The 15,800-nt window shown below is 45.0% G+C and overlaps 1 protein-coding gene across 1 annotated transcript in view; it reads left to right on the top strand.

The window, feature by feature from the left end:
* The first annotated feature begins 2,718 nt into the window (after positions 1–2,718).
* Positions 2,719–15,800, top strand: part of OTUD7B (OTU deubiquitinase 7B) — a 64,543-nt gene continuing 51,461 nt past the window's right edge. Inside the window, exon 1 of the mRNA XM_074938490.1 lies at positions 2,719–2,835. The gene's annotated coding sequence lies outside the window, so the exon portion shown is untranslated. The remainder of the gene's footprint in view (positions 2,836–15,800) is intronic.

Genomic DNA, 15,800 nt, shown 5'->3' with positions numbered 1-15,800 from the left:
TCCCTTTCCTTTCAGGGTCTGAGCGCCAGGGCAGCCCACAGAGCATTGTTCCCTCTGCTCCCTCATTTTCTACGCCCCAGACTTCCTGGGGCACCCAGGCCAAAACTGTTGCAGAGAAGGAGGAAGAAGGAGCTTTTATGATTTCATGGCAAAGGCTTAGGCATTCCCCCTCCCCCCCACCACCCGGTGGTTAAAAGGATTCAAGGCTGGAGAGAAGACAGAGTGGAGGGGGTGAGAGACACTGGGTATGAGTCAATGACCTTTCGGAAGGTCCTGCTTAAGGGTCTGATCCTGCCAGGTGCTGAGTTCCTTCAAATCTTATTGACTTCAGTGAGACTGCTTGCCAGAGGAAGGATCTCAGGATGAGGCCATTAGTCCATATAATACAATATCACACTTAGGAGCAACTACATTCCCCCGGGCCTTGGATACTTCCACTAGCTTTGCAATGGGTTGGCCCTAAGGCCCTGCTCTTGCCCCCAATGAAATCCATAGCAAAAATCCCAGTGATTTCAAGAGGAGCAGGATTGGGCCACTGATCACTTTCCCTGCTCAATCCAGCCCCTCCCCTGCATTTTCACTGCTGCTGGTGCAAGAGCCTCCTGCCATATGGAACATTCTCCCTGCACTGCTGTACGTCAGCACCTCAGTGACCATTACGCAGCCCTTACTCAGGGCTCATCCACATGGTGAGTTAGTGTACAGCAAGCCAGGACCTAAATCTACAGCGCGCCACTTTGCTGCTCGCTAACTCACCATGTGGACACTGCTACAGTGCAGTGAAAGTCCTGGAGTGATGATAAGTGACCACACAGTGAGTTAGTGCACGGCCCTGTACATTCACACACTGGCTTGCTGCACACTAACTCACCACATAGCTGCTGTGGGCAGGGTTGCACTGAGGAACTTCTTTGTAGTGGGTGGGGGCTTCAGGATAGTGCTGTGTTGTTTGTGCACCAGACAGAGGCACCATCAAGTAACAAACTCTCAAGAGTAGCAATTGCCTGCTGTTACCTAGAAGCCGCAACCAACATCAGGGCCCCGTTGTGGTAGGTGCCGCACAGTCACATAACAAGAGACATCCCTGCCACAAAGGGCTTGAAATCTAAATAGGCAAATGAAGTGTTATCCCCTTTTTACTGATGGGGAACTGAGAAATGAAGTGACTCCCCCGAAGTCACACAGAGAGATGCTCTTGGCAAAGTCAGAACCCAGATTTTCTGAGTTCCAGCCCAGCATTGTAACCACATGACCATCCGGCTTCTCAATTACATTCTCAAATTCTCCCTTTGGGCTGAAATTTTCCATGCTTGATCTCAACCTAGAGGCAATACACTGGAGCAAAATCCACAGAGTAATTAATGAGTTAGCGAAACAGTGGAAATCTTTTTTTTTGGCGGGGGGTGGGGGGAGCGGGGTTAAATTTTAAAAAAAGATGTATTTGCTCAACTAAAATTGAAATATTCAGGTAACCCCTCCGCCTAGAATCTAGAGTCATGGGGCAAATGATCAGGTCTTTGCTGCACATGTGCTAGGATGTAAAATTCACTACCATTTTGCATCTGTCTGTGTCTTCCTCACAACTCCTAGACATCATTATTCCCATATTTTACGCAAAGAAAGACCCCTCACTTTGATTTGTTCATTTCTACTGTTTCAGCGAGTTTTTTTCCCCAGAAATGCAGTCTCTATACAAACCCCAACCATTCAAAAATCATGAATCAGCTCCCCCCCACTATGAAATTGGCTTAAAAATAAGCATTACTGTTAAAATTATTTTTTAAATTAATACTTTTGGGTCTTTCCCTTCGCTTTGTGGTTTCTGAACTTTTAGGCGACAGTTGGGATCATATTTTCCAGCATTTCTCTAGAACCATAAAGGCTAGAAACTTACTGGTTTATTTTTCACCCCAGAAGCTGGGGCTCTGAGAACACCAAATATCATGAGACTTGTAATGAAATCTCAAATTAGCAACCCTGGAAATAAATACTTTTTGGCCTTGTCAGCTTGAGCGAGGGGGCTGATCCAACAAGCAGATTGTAAAGGACAGGAGAAGTGTTTCTGTCGGCGGGGGGGGGAGAACGGGGAGAGGGATACTCCTGGCAATTGCTGCACTAGGATGTTCGGGGGGGGGGGGGTGTATTATACGGCAAGGCTTTTTGCACGCTCAGACTTTAAGGCCACAAGGGACCACCATGATCAGACAGTCTGCCCTCCTGTGCATGGCAGGCCAAAGAACCTTACCCACCCCCGGCTGTGTTGCACCGGACAGCGCTGTCATGGGTGTTGCCTCGGGGATGCTGCAGGGAGGAGCTGCACGGGGGAGGGTTGCCAGGAAGGCGGGTGCACGCTGGCACGTGGCGAGGGTGCAGGGTGACTGCACGGGGGAAGGGCCGCACGGGGTGGTGCACGAGGGTGGGGGCTGGTGGCGGCGCCAGCTCCCGCGCGCCAGGGCAGGGGCTCCCGGCGCCTCGCCAAGGCCACGCCTTCCGGCCCCGCCCGTCTCCAAGGGCCGCGCAGGCGCAGCGTGGCGGGTGGCGGCGCCGCGCTGCGATTGGCCCCGGGCCGGAGGTGGGCGGGGCCCGAGTGTCCCGTGTCCCGGGGAAAGAGGTCCGGGCGGAAACCCGGCGGGCGGAGGGTTGGGAGCGGCGCACACCCCTCCTCCCCTAGAGGAGAGCGAGCGAGCGAGCGAGCGGCGAGCAGGAGGCGGCGGCGGCGGCGGCGGCGGCGCAGCGAGAGGGTCCCGGAGCGGCCTCCGCCACGCACCCGCCCCCGGGCGGGGACCCCTCAGCGCCGGCCGGGGACCCCGAGCGCGGGGATGGAGCCGGCCAAGGGTAACTCCCCCCCCCCCCCGAGTTCCCTGCCGAGCCCCCCTCAGTGGCCCCTCCGGGTCCCCCCGCCAAGGCCCCTCCTTCCCCATAGCGCCCCCCCCCACTGCCGAGCCCCCTCCTTCCCCATAGCGCCCCCCCACTGCCGAGTCCCCCTCCGGGTCCCCCCCGCTGAGCCCCCTCCTTCCCCATAGCGCCCCCCCACTGCCGGGCCCCCCCCTCCGGGTCTCCCCCGCCGAGCCCCCTCCTTCCCCATAGCGCCCCCCCACTGCCGAGCCCCCCCTCCGGGTCCCCCTCGCCGAGCCCCCTCCTTCCCCATAGCGCCCCCCCACACTGCCAAGTCGCCTCTCTGGGTCCCCCCACTGAGCCCCTTTCTTCCCATAGTACCCCCCCACTGCTGAGCCCTCCTCGGGTCCCCCCGACTGAGCCCCCTCTCCGGGTCCCCTGCCGAGCCTCTCTCAATGGTCTCTCCAGGTCCCCCCCCCCGCTGAGCCCCCTCCTTCCCCATAGCGCCCCACGCCCCGGGTCCCCCGTGCTGAGCCCACTCCTTCCCCATAGCGCCCCGGGTCCCCCGTGCTGAGCCCACTCCTTCCCCGTAGCACTCCCCTCCTGCGGAGCCCCTCCCCCCTCGGGGTCTCCTGCCGAGCCTCCCCTCAATGGCCCCTCCGGGTCCCCCGTGCTGAGCCCGCTCCTTCCCCATAGCACTACCCCCCCCCCCCACTGCCAAGCCCCCTCTCCAGTCCCCACCCCTCTGGGTCCTCTGCCGAGCCCTGTCTCTCTCTGAGACTTATGCATAAGGCCCCCCGACTGCCATCAACCCCTCCCAGATCCCTGACTCAGCCCCTCCCTAGCTCCCCCGCCCCCTCGCCGGTTCTCGTCCTTAGCTCTGCCCCTGTGCCCCCTGCCTCGTCGTCTCCCCCTCCCTTTGCACAAGCCTCCAGCCTCAGCCCCTTCCAGGATTCCCTCCTCCTCCATCTTCCCCCTCATCCCAGGACCCCCAGCCCTCGCCCCCTGCTTCTCCATAGCACTCCCCCCCCCTTATCTCTGTTCCCTTCCCCTGCAGCCTTATTCCCCGATAGCCCCCATCTCCACCCCTGCCCCATCACGCCCAGCTGTATCCCATGGTGCCCACAAGCGGGCCAGCTTGTTACGCAGCCCTAAGAAAGGTCCCTCGTCGCCCTCACTCACTCCGCTCTAACTCTCCCTTTCCTCCTCGCATCTCTCCCCTCTCATTACAGCTTCCTCCCTCTTTCCTCTTTACTCCACTGCTTCAGTGCCAGGCAGGGACCAACTCTCCCTCCCCTCCGCCCCCTATTTTGCTGATGATTTTCCCCTTCTCATGTTTTATCTTTCTGTGTTCTCTCCTTGACTCTTATTATTTTTAAATACACTAAGGGTGACTTTGCTGGACGAACAGCTGCAGGCAGTGTTTGTTTTGTGGACTCACTCTCTTCTGTGATAAGCAGTTAGGGACCCATGTGTCTGAAGCCTGGATGCAAGGTTTAATTTGTTTAATTGGTCTCACTAAACTTTCTCTCTTAGGCTAGTCAGCTCTGATAAATGAGGTTGAAGTTGGGTAACATCTTCCTTAGGCTACACTGGTCACAATGTCATTAGCTTTGAAACAGCTTTATCTTAAGTGCTGTTACTGTATCCTCAGAGGGTTGTTTTGTTTTTCTAATACAGTGTCCTTTCAGTCTTGGTACGAAAGGGTGATGAGCTGCCCTCTTGTTTTTAGAGTGCTATACAAGTGTTAAGTTAATATTAGTATTTGGTGAAGCCCTGTGTGTGTGTGTGTGTGTGTGTGTGGAAATGCACACAAGATGTACGGCCCGGGACACACACCTGTTAACTTGAAGTTGCAATGCAAACAGAAACTTTAGGAGATGCTGATGACTAAGTAAAGCAGTTAGATTTCCTGTGTCTGTAATTAATAGGTTAACAGTGGATAGGGGTGAACATAATGGGGACTCCTAGCCCTGTGTGTCTACTACTCTTGTGTATTTTTAGACTGGCTACCCTCAGTGGCTCACAGCAGTTAAAGATGGAGAAGCTGTATTATACTATCAAATCCAGCCCTGTCTGCTGCACCTTATCATGCATCCACAGGGTTACAGGTGAATGATCATGCATTCACCTATATCTGCATCATTGGTTTTTCTCAAATTCAAAAGGAAAATTGGTGTTTACTCCTAGTGTTCACTCATATGGTAAAGTGTCATTTACTTTCAGTCCTTTTTATCTCTCCATCTTTTGACTAGTTCCAGTATAGTGAAGAGTTAGTCAGACATGCCGTCAACTGAGGACTTTGCACTGCCCTGGCAGGGAGATGGACTTCATTCAAGTTTCTAACTCTTATGATACATCAGTAATTATTGGCACCCTCAGTATACTAAGCCTTTCACAAACAAAGATGCAGGTGAGGTTCCTGCCCTGAGAACTTTAATAATGACCCCAGGGATATGTTACCTATGTTAAGGCCAGAAGTAGAAAAGTATGCACTTGAACATCTGTATTTTTCATAAAGATATATTAGATGACCTAGATAAACTGGGAGCAGACTTCTAGCAAACTTAATTAATGGGTTTCCTCCCAAATACTACCCAAGAGAACCTTTTAAAAAAAATCAAATCTTCATGTTTGCACTCTGTAAAATATTTCCTAATTGGGGCATGCTCTGAAAGAGCCCAAGATTCTACTATAATATTTTGTCCTGCCAGAAATGCTAGTGCATGTGGTAATCCTAATGGAAGTCAATAGCTTCATAAATGTCTGTGTCTGAAGTCTTGCTGCTCAGCCAGTGATTTCTAACTTGGGCTTGACTAGGACCCTGGTCTTGCAAAGAGCTCCGCTTTGACAGACTCATAGTGAGGTCAGTGGGGCCCTGTGCAGGCAGAGGGGTCTACCTGTGCAAAACTTATTGCAGGATCAGGGCCAAAGTAGTTTAATAAAGAGCACTAAGGATCTGACCTTGAGTGGTGCTGAGCAATCTCAGTTCCCATGGTGGTCAGTGGAAATTGGGGCTTCTTAGCACCTTGCAGGTTTAGATTCTTGAACAGAATGATCAACTTTTATTTTCTGCAGGTGGCTGCCAAGTCAACCAAGATGTCATTTTGTTTTATGGCCCTATAGAAATGAAATATAAATATTTTTGCACAGTTATATTAATATTAAGGAAAAGATCGAGAGGGGATAAAGTCACTGTTAGAAGTCCAAGAGCGTTGTTCATTTCTCATTTGGTATTTGTCATGAATAATAAATACTACTTTTGAATTACAGTGGCACCCACAGGGCATGATGGTTCTCCATTGTGCTAGGCACCCATTGAACTTATAGTTCCTTCCCCAAGGAGCTCATATCTAAGATAAAATGCAGGTGGGTGAATGAGGATAAAGGCAACAGTGAGAGGAAGTAGTGCAGAACTTGCAGGATTGAGGGTTGCTTTTTAATGATAAACAAGCGGGACAGTGATGTCACTGGTTCCTTCTGGCCACCTGCCTCATCATTAGGTTATTAAAATGTTTTCACTTGCAAGGGAGTAATAACTAATCATTTTAATCTGGTTAGGATACTCTGATGTGGACCAAATAGGATTAATATTAACAAACTAGAAATCTACGTGGCTTGCAAATGCCATCTTTGTATGTAAATGCTACTTTCTGATATAAATCAAAATGGACTATGCTATCATCTTGCCTGGTCGCACTAAGGATTTAGTTTTTTTAGAAGGCTATTGTCTGTCACGTGCCTGCTATTTTTAATGGTGCCAAATACAAGATAGAGATGCATCCTGCTGATAAATGTTGGGAAGCAAGGCTTTAATTTGCTGTGCAGCATGCGCTTTGTGTGCGTGAGTATACGGGCGAGAAGAAATTAATTGCCTTGAAGTGAGCGTAGTGAGGCAGTGACACAGGTTTAAAAACAAGACCTGAGTTTACAAGTCCTAATCTGATGAGGAAAGGGAGCTTCTTGCCTTGATAATTGAAGGTTACCTCACTGCAGAACAGTAGATTCTGTGTGCTTTCACTGTGGGTGAGAAGGCTCATGACTCACCGACTTCAACTGTTGAGCAGCTTGGACAAACCCATATCTACGGGAAACAGTCCTCGCATTGATGTTCGATAGTGGGAGTCACTATGTAAGGAATGCAATAACGGGACAGGTATTCTGTATGGTTTCAGGAGGCAGTGTTGTCTAGTGATTACACTAGGGACACAGGACTCCTGGGTTCTATCTGATGTCTGCCACTGAGTTGCTGTGACAATTTATGATTAGCTTACCTGTCTGTAAAATGGGAATAAAACTTAAGCATTCCTGAGCGTTACGGTGTATGAGTGAAACCTTTCCTTTTGCTTTTGTTTGGTGATGAGCTCCTGTGTCCTAATAACCAAATGCTACTACAGGTTAGCAAGAATGGCAGTCTTTGCTCAGGAGATATGTGATGGTGGAAAAGGAGTGTATTGCTAATGAAAAATAAGATGTCCTGGCAAAGTAGTTGTGTGGCAGCTGGAACAGCTGCCACCTTTTGTATCTTCCTTTGCAGAATGCCAGATTTGAATAATTTTTTAAAATCTATCAGTTTTTATGTACTAAAGAAGTGGGTGAATTCAGCTGGTAGTGTATTTAAATGGATATATTTTAAAGGTAAATCCAAGGAAGAAACCTGTTATGCATGCACATCTTTAAGGGCTTGTTCCCTTTCTTCCAGTCTTCTGGTTGATCCTGCCATGAAGTCATAGACTCTATTTACAGTTTCCCCATCATTGCCATAGCACCAGACTGCGGTGCTGCAAAAAACAGTATTATAACTTCATTGCAGGATTGAGCAACAGGAAACACTATACTGCGTGGTGGGGAGAGTTATACAAGCGCAAGGAGTCAATTATAGAAATTAGGGTTGCGGACCTTTTAGGTCCCATCTAGCTCATCCCCTAATTAACATGGGATTGATTCCCTGTAATATGTTTTCTGATGCATTGTCCAGTTCTCTTGCTTTGGGAGACTGCTTCATAGTCTAATGCACTTCCAGATACTCAGAATTAACTTTCATTTGTCTAACTTCAGCCTATTTATTTGTAATTATATCCATCCTCCTAAACTGCTTTCCCACCAGTGGATGAAATCCTAACTTTGTTGAAATAAATTGAGTCAGGATTTCACCATTTGTGTTTTATGCATGTGAAATTCCTCCAAACTTAATATAACTGTTTGCAGATATGAGTGGGTTATATTTAGCTCTGTAAACTTTCCTCAGGATTTGGTCTCTCCAGCTCCTTAATTTTTGTTACTCTTCTCCAGAGTTTGCTATTTTTCTGATGAGACCACTTAAAGTTCTGGGCATCCCAGTGCTAGAACCATATATAAAGCAATATCTAATCTTTACATCCTGACATGATGCTTTTGCAGTCTAAAATGGCATTGCTGTCTTTTTGGTCAATATTGCAAAAAGAGATGCTGAATATCAGGCAAATAAATATCTTTGCCTAGATGTTGTTTTCCTCAAGTGTAGCAGCTGTAAAAGTTTCTTTAAACAGATTGACCATAAGTTACTCTTTAAGATGTCCGGTAAGCTGTATGAAAACCGAAGACCTATTTATACTGTCCAGAAGTTTACTGAATCAAAGGTAGTATATGTAAGAGTCAGTGCCTAACAGTGTAGTTAAATCTCTTATGGCTTTATTTTCAGAGGTGCTGAGTGCGCTGAGCTCCTATGGGAGGTCAGTGAGAACTGTGATGGCTCAGTAGTTTTGAAAATCAGGCCACTAAGTATTTCCAGCCTAACCCCTGACTTTTATGCAGGTGCAGTTTTCTCAAGCTTTCTATCTGTGCAGATAGCCAATAAGAAAACTGCTTGTGTTTGTTTATATTAGATAAGGGCTGCGTACTTGGCTGAAGTGGGGGAAAGATTCTAACTTGATTCATTATGTATTCTAATTACTGTAATGATCTGTAATGTAACTGTGAGGCTAAGAAACAGTGTTACAGTTGCATAGGGATCATTCACACATTGTTTGGCGCCTTTGAAGCTAACTGGCTCTGGCACTGTAAGAACTTGTGTGAGTCTGTACTTCCCATGCTTAGAAATGTAATGAGAGCATACATTGCTTAAATCATACACATTGTAAAGAGAGTGGTCACTTTGGATGGGCTATTACCAGCAGGAGAGTGAGTTGGGGGGGGGGGGCGGAGGGTGAGAGAACCTGGATTTGTGCTGGAAATGGCCCAACTTGATTATCATACACATTGTAAGGAGAAAAGGAGTACTTGTGGCACCTTAGAGACTAACCAATTTATTTGAGCATGAGCTTTCATGAGCTACAGCTCACTTCATCGGATGCATACAGACTAACACGGCTGTTACTCTGAAACCTGTCATATTGTAAGGAGAGTGATCACTTTAGATAAGCTATTACCAGCAGGAGAGTGGGGTGGGAGGAGGTATTGTTTCATGGTCTCTGTGTATATAATGTCTTCTGCAGTTTCCACAGTATGCATCCGATGAAGTGAGCTGTAGCTCACGAAAGCTTATGCTCAAATGAATTGGTTAGTCTCTAAGGTGCCTCAAGTACTCCTTTTCTTATTGCTTAAGCTGTTTTTGGAAGTGTAAAGTTTTTTAAAAAATTTTTTTCATAGTTTTTTTTTACAGTGTTTTCTTTTTGTCAAATTCTAGCATAAAAAGGGCTTAATTGTGTAAAACTTCCAATTCACATGCTCATTTCTGCATTGTTTTCCCCTTGCCAGCACAGCCCTTCACCCTCATGAGGAGGTTAAATGCAACACTGTGAATGTTACAGTATATGGGTCTTTGGGACAAAACCTTACAATCCAGAATTCTGTCTGCACTGCATGGATATTAAAGATCTGATGGCCGTCTTCATAAGAGTTCCGGTTTACTCTGGGTGCCTCAGGCCAACCATTCCTCCCCCTTAGGATGTGCAGCCTCCTGTAGGCTGCTGTTATGACTGGTTGCCGTCCATTCCCCTGCAGATGGCTGCATTGAACATGTACTGTATGTATATAGTTTGTGCAGAACTTTGGCAACCTTTGGGCCTATCTCAGTGCTGGTGCTATGGAAATCATCCTAAAGGATGAATGGTGCTAACTAATACTGTTGAAACTTAGATGGATGCAAGTATTGTTCGAAAACTAGTCACTGAACACACATAGTTCACGACTTTTAGTATGAAACACTGTACTTTAATAATAATGCATATTAACATGTACATTATTTAAGATTCAGTCCTTGCTGCATTTTTGGTCAGTTACTGTGTCTTGGCAGTGCTCTGAAACTGAAAGCTAGAGTTTTTAATTTAACCTGAGAGAGAAACACTTTAGAATTAATAAATACAATTAAGGGTGAAGTCAGTCATGCATTTACTGGATAGTGGTGATGTGGGTAGGACTTTGGAGTTATTCAGACAACCTCCTTTTTGTGCCGAGACCTCTTCGCGTTTCATACTTTGAGGTTTAACCTCTAGACTCTTTCAAACCCACTTGGTCTGAAGCGCCTTATGCTATCAGCCTTAATGCTGAAAGTGGTTAGGTCATATTTTAATTCTAGCACAAAAATACAATTAATTAGGAAGATGTCACTTATAAAAAGCGTAGTTGCTGTTTTTACAAAAGTTAAAACTTCCTTAATTTAGAAACGGGGGTGGGGGTGGGGCTTCTGTTTCAAAATGTTTTGAAACTACTTACTTTTAGCATTGTTGCTATTTTGGCTTAGCAGCTGCTTTTTGTAATGTGCATGTAGATTTTGGACCCAGGATACTCAGTTAAAAATATCTTGCCTCCTGTGTCTGAAAACCCCACCTGGGGGGAGAATACAATTTGCTATCCTGCAGTAGCTCACCTCATGACAAACAATAGTCATTCAAGTTGAAACTTAATACGCTTCGGCTTTTTGGACGTCTCAGACTGGGACAGGTCTTCACTTGGGCTATCTGAACTGATGGGTATTTGTCAATGGGAGGAAAACAGGTATCCTTCCTCAAGGCTGCCCAATAATCAGGAATTATTTGTATCTTGTCTTTTATACAATGCTAAGCACATAGCCAGCACTTAGCAAATATAATAAAGGTGTTGGGTCACATCAGGCTCATTGTGTTACTAGTCTGGCTTTGGTGTGCGTTGGCTATTTTAGAGTATATTAGACACCCAACCAGTGTTGCATATGTCTGATCAGCAGTGTGCTTGGGAAGGAAGAGAGATGTCCAAATGTGGCAAAAGGTAGAAACCACCCTGAAAGACTTGGTTCTCATGTGTCTGGACGAAGGGCAGTTGTGTAGTTTGCTTTGTGAACAGCTATTTTGATAAGGAGCAGGGTTTGGTCAGTACAGGTGTTGGGCTGCTTAGCGCACGGCATTCTTTCCTGCCTAGCCTAAGGGTTTTATCATGAATATTCCATTCGGGCAGGTTTTCAGTGCAAGTCTAGGGAGGCCATGTGGGGTTTCACAATACACCTCTTTGGGGTGATTCCTTCCGTGTAACTGTACATGGTGATACGGGAGGAAGAAAATGTTGCACAGGGCTTGAATCCAGATACATCTTTGCTCTTTAACTGATGAAATTTGAGTCCTGATGGCATGTTGTGTTGTCTCGTGTTCAGGGCCTTCCTAATAGGGTAGTGGTATGGGTGACACAAGTCCTATTTCAGAATTAAAAATGTTTCAATATTTTTTTTAAAAATGATGTTGGGCACTTTCAACTTGGTCAGTCTCCAAAGCTGTCCCAAACTGTAGGTCTTGTTCTTGTAGGTGTGTGTGCGTGTGTGTTATAGCTCACAGTTTGTTTATTTTTAAAAAGTTACATCTTGTCACATGTCATCTGAGGATCTCCAAGCACTTTGCAAACATTTAAGCTTCACAGTACCCCTGTTTAAAAGGCTCTCATCCAAGTTTTATGGTTGGGAGGAGGGGATATTGAGGCACAGAGGACAGTGAGTTCATAACAGAAATGGGACTACAGCCCTGAAGTCCTGGCTCCCAGCCCCATGGTCTATCCACTAGTCTGTGCTTCCTCCCACACAAGAAGATCACACAGTAAAGCGGGGGAAGGGGTCTACATGTTTTAAGTTTCATGTTCCTAATGTATTTCTTTGGAGATATTTTTCTGGATTTAGCTAAAATGTACAACATAGGGTTGCATTTAAGATCAATGTTAATGCTTAATTTTGGCAGTGGCCCTTATGAAACTATAAACGGCTACTTTCCAGTAAAATTTAAAGTTCTAACAGAGCAGCTGTTCATCTCACTTCATTTTCTTTACATTTTTAAAGTGTATATTTGATCATGTGAAAACTCTCAAGTTCTCAATCCTAGAACTAGTGTATTGGGTGCAGGCATGAACAGTTCCTTTGATACGGTGGATTTTACTTGTGTCCTGGTAAGATGCTTGGTAAAATGTGATACTTGGTTCATCATGCTCTGGAAGACGCAAGTGACTTTAAGAATGTATCTAATGTGCTTAATTTACAGTAAGTGAATAAACATACTTCATCAATTGCATTTTTATTCTTTTCCCTTTCTCTTTCTTTTGTCTATTCTCATGTTGAATGTTTGTATCATTTAGACTGAGATCTTTGGGGCAGGGACCATGACTCTAGTCTCTGTAAACTGCCATGCAAAATTATGGTTCTGTATATGTATGTATGTTTTTGATTGTAGCATGCAATTAGTATTTTAGTATTTTAATTAGTATCAGCATTTTTAAATCTTATTTTGCTACATAAACAATTGCAAGGTACTACTTGTATCCACTGTTATGGTAACAGCGAGTACTGTGTCTGCCTAACACTGTAATTCTGTTGCATATCTTTATGGTTTGGAAAATAACTCCTTTTTTCAGAAAGTTTGGCTGGCATGGGACACGTCTCATAAATGATCAGAAAAAGCAGACTAGCTCAGAAAGACACAGATAGACCAGCCTCCATTTATATTTGGGGCTGTATTTTTATGAATGCTATTCAATCCTTTCTGAAAACCTGGCTCTAAACATTAGTGAATGGAATATGAGCTTCATATATAACATACTGATTAAAGGGTTGCCTATACTTGTGAATAGTTTGTTTGGTTTGAAGGTGGGATTGTTCTAAGGACAGCAAGTTCCTCATACAAACTATTAACAGCTTTTTCCTCTCTTGGACTCCAAAGGAGGATGATCAAGATTTTTGATTTTTTTTGTTTGTTTTTGGGTTTTTTAAACTTGTCTATGGTCAGATCTTCATTTAAAAACTTTTGCTAGTATAATTTTGATTAGGGGTGTGATATTTTTAGGACACTTCTGTACTGGCAAAAGTCATCGCGTAGACACTGTGTTGTCAAACACGTTTTTTATATTGGCATAACTCGTGTCAACATTCACATTAGTATAGCTGTACTGGCAAACCCTCCTAACTTGTCTAGTATAGACATTGCCTGATTACAGTATGCTATGCTACAGTTTTGCAGTAGTTCAGTCCTGTACGTACTGCATGACTCAACTGTGTTTTTGTTTTTAACCATCCAGGGGCACTACTACATTTATAACTGTCCTTGCAACATGGTTGACTTTTGCTGGGGGCTGCAAAAGTGGGTTAACTTTTGTAATTGTCTTGTGTGCTTAAGCTTTGCGTGAACAGTGTAAAGATTTTGAACACTTAAATACTTGACCTTATCAATATAGCCTTGTTCATACTAAAAGTTGAAATACAATTCAACCCAATTTGGCGGTCCTGTGGGCTTGTCTCTTGCACTGCCTACTGTATGAGTCCAGAGAGGAACCCTATGCTTAATACTGAATGCTGTCTGCTTTCTGAATGTATCTGATTCATACAAATTGTTTTTCACCTTCAGTTCAGCGATTAGCAGCTACTAGACCTGTCTGTGTTTTCCTGATAGGTTGGCCCAGCTTCTCACTTAAATGGTTCCATTGGGGTATGGTTACAGCTAAAGGCGATGTCTCCTTTTCTGTGCAGTTACATATCTATTGCTTCACTGCTTAGAAGAATGAGGGAATTAAACTTAGTAGTGATGAATATGGATGTTCTTAATGTGACTTAGTACTTATGGCATTTGGTTTCTGTGGGTGTGGTGGCCAAGCAAGGAGTATTATTCATGTAAGGACCAGGTTTATTATACATCAGAGCTACATGTGGCTCATAGTTCACAGTGTAATCTTAGGTTTCAGAGTAACAGCCGTGTTAGTCTGTATTCGCAAAAAGAAAAGGAGTACTTGTGGCACCTTAGACTAACCAATTTATTTGAGCATAAGCTTTCGTGAGCTACAGCTCACTTCATCGGATGCAGTGTAATCTTAATATTGTTTTCCCAATGCTTCTGTGTAATAACATTTTGAACCACAGTTTAATTTGACTGTAAACCCTATGTTTAAGTAGTGATCATTTGTTAAATAGTGCACACACAATTTGGGGTGAAGGAAAGGAAGGGGTAAAAATGCAAGAGATAAACTTAAATGTTACTCTTAGCTTTGAAGTTGCTAGCCTTAGAGTGGTATCATGACTTAAATATCATGGTATAGGTTTTGTGCCTAACAGTTCCCCATATTTTAAAAAATCCTATATTATGTGAGTGTAGCAGGGTGCTGCTGAAAAAGCACTTAATTAGCCCCTGCTCAGCCAGCTCCAATCAAGAGAAATAGATTGGGGCTGGTGTAACAGGCGTGATGCCTAGCCTGGTGATTGACTCCACCTGTGGGCCTGACAAGCCAGCAGTTTAAGGGCTGGAAGCCAGTATGAAGGGGGGCTGCCAGGAGAACGGGCAGTCTCCTGGCTGCAGGATGACTGCTAGCCAAAGAGGGCACTAACCCTGTAAGCCTTGTAAATAGCTCAACACTGGCGGTGGGAGAACTGTGTGTGTAAATAAAGCCAGGGGTGCTGCATAACAGGAAGCCTCTCTGAGCTTTACTGGGGCAGTCAGTGGGCCCCAGGAAGAGGGGCGGGCAGAGGACCCTGTCACAGTGAGGTTAGAGAATGCACCAGTAATTAAAAAATTGGAATCATAGGCACTGGAGATGGATTAGGACCCACTTAATCTGCTTCCTGCCCCACTATCCCCTGGTGTACATTTACTAATGTTAAGTCCATCTGCATGAAATTCTCCTGTTCTACCTCACAGCCCAGACCATCTTATGACATAGTATTTCTGACATTTGACACACCCAAGCCCTGTTAAAAACAGGCTTCTGTAACTGGGCTGGGAACTGCACAGACCCATCCCAATTTCAGTGTACATATTTTTATTTTAAACAGCACAAGAAACATTTGAATGTACTTGAAGTCAGGATAGACGTCATGTTTGGCTGCTGTTCTTAAAGTAAAATCACCTTTAAAAATAAAAGGCAAAGTCAGATAAACAACTTTAAATTCTTTGGCAAATGAAATATATTTCTTGGGCTGTAACGGCAAAGATCCCTAATGTGGTGTTGGATGTTGTATAAACAAGTCACCTGTGTGATCATGAGTTAATAGGAAATTGACATCAAGTACTGTAAAGAAATAGGCGTGCACATCCTATGAATTTCATAGTTCTTTTAAGACAAAAATGCTTTCTTGGGCATTTTTAAGAGCCTGATCCTGCAACGCTTACCTGCATGAGCAGTCTCTTTGACTTCCACGGGGCTGCTGGTTTTGACCCAAAAATTGCATAGTCAGCGTGCAGGCTCAGAATCCTTTAGCATCCTTTACAAATGTTCTTTCTTGAAACCTAAACCTTGAGAAACTTTAAGCAAAACGCGTCCATGTGTGCACTCAGTCTTTTCAGGAGTAGTTATTTAAGGTTGGGCAAAAATAAATACCAAACCTTTTTTCCCTGTTCAGTCTACTAGGGTTGTGCCAGAATCAAGATTGGATGCTGTCCTACTGGCCTTGATAAGATTGCCCAGTTTTCTGAAGGTCGACTACTTATAGGAGCTGAATTATTAAAATTCTTAAAGAATTGTAATGCAAGAATCTCTTATAAGTGGTGTTGAAAGTG

Source organism: Natator depressus, chromosome 24 (assembly GCF_965152275.1).
Source record: "Natator depressus isolate rNatDep1 chromosome 24, rNatDep2.hap1, whole genome shotgun sequence".
Classification (NCBI taxonomy): Eukaryota; Metazoa; Chordata; order Testudines; family Cheloniidae; genus Natator; species Natator depressus.
This window is presented reverse-complemented; position numbering and strand designations above follow the sequence as displayed.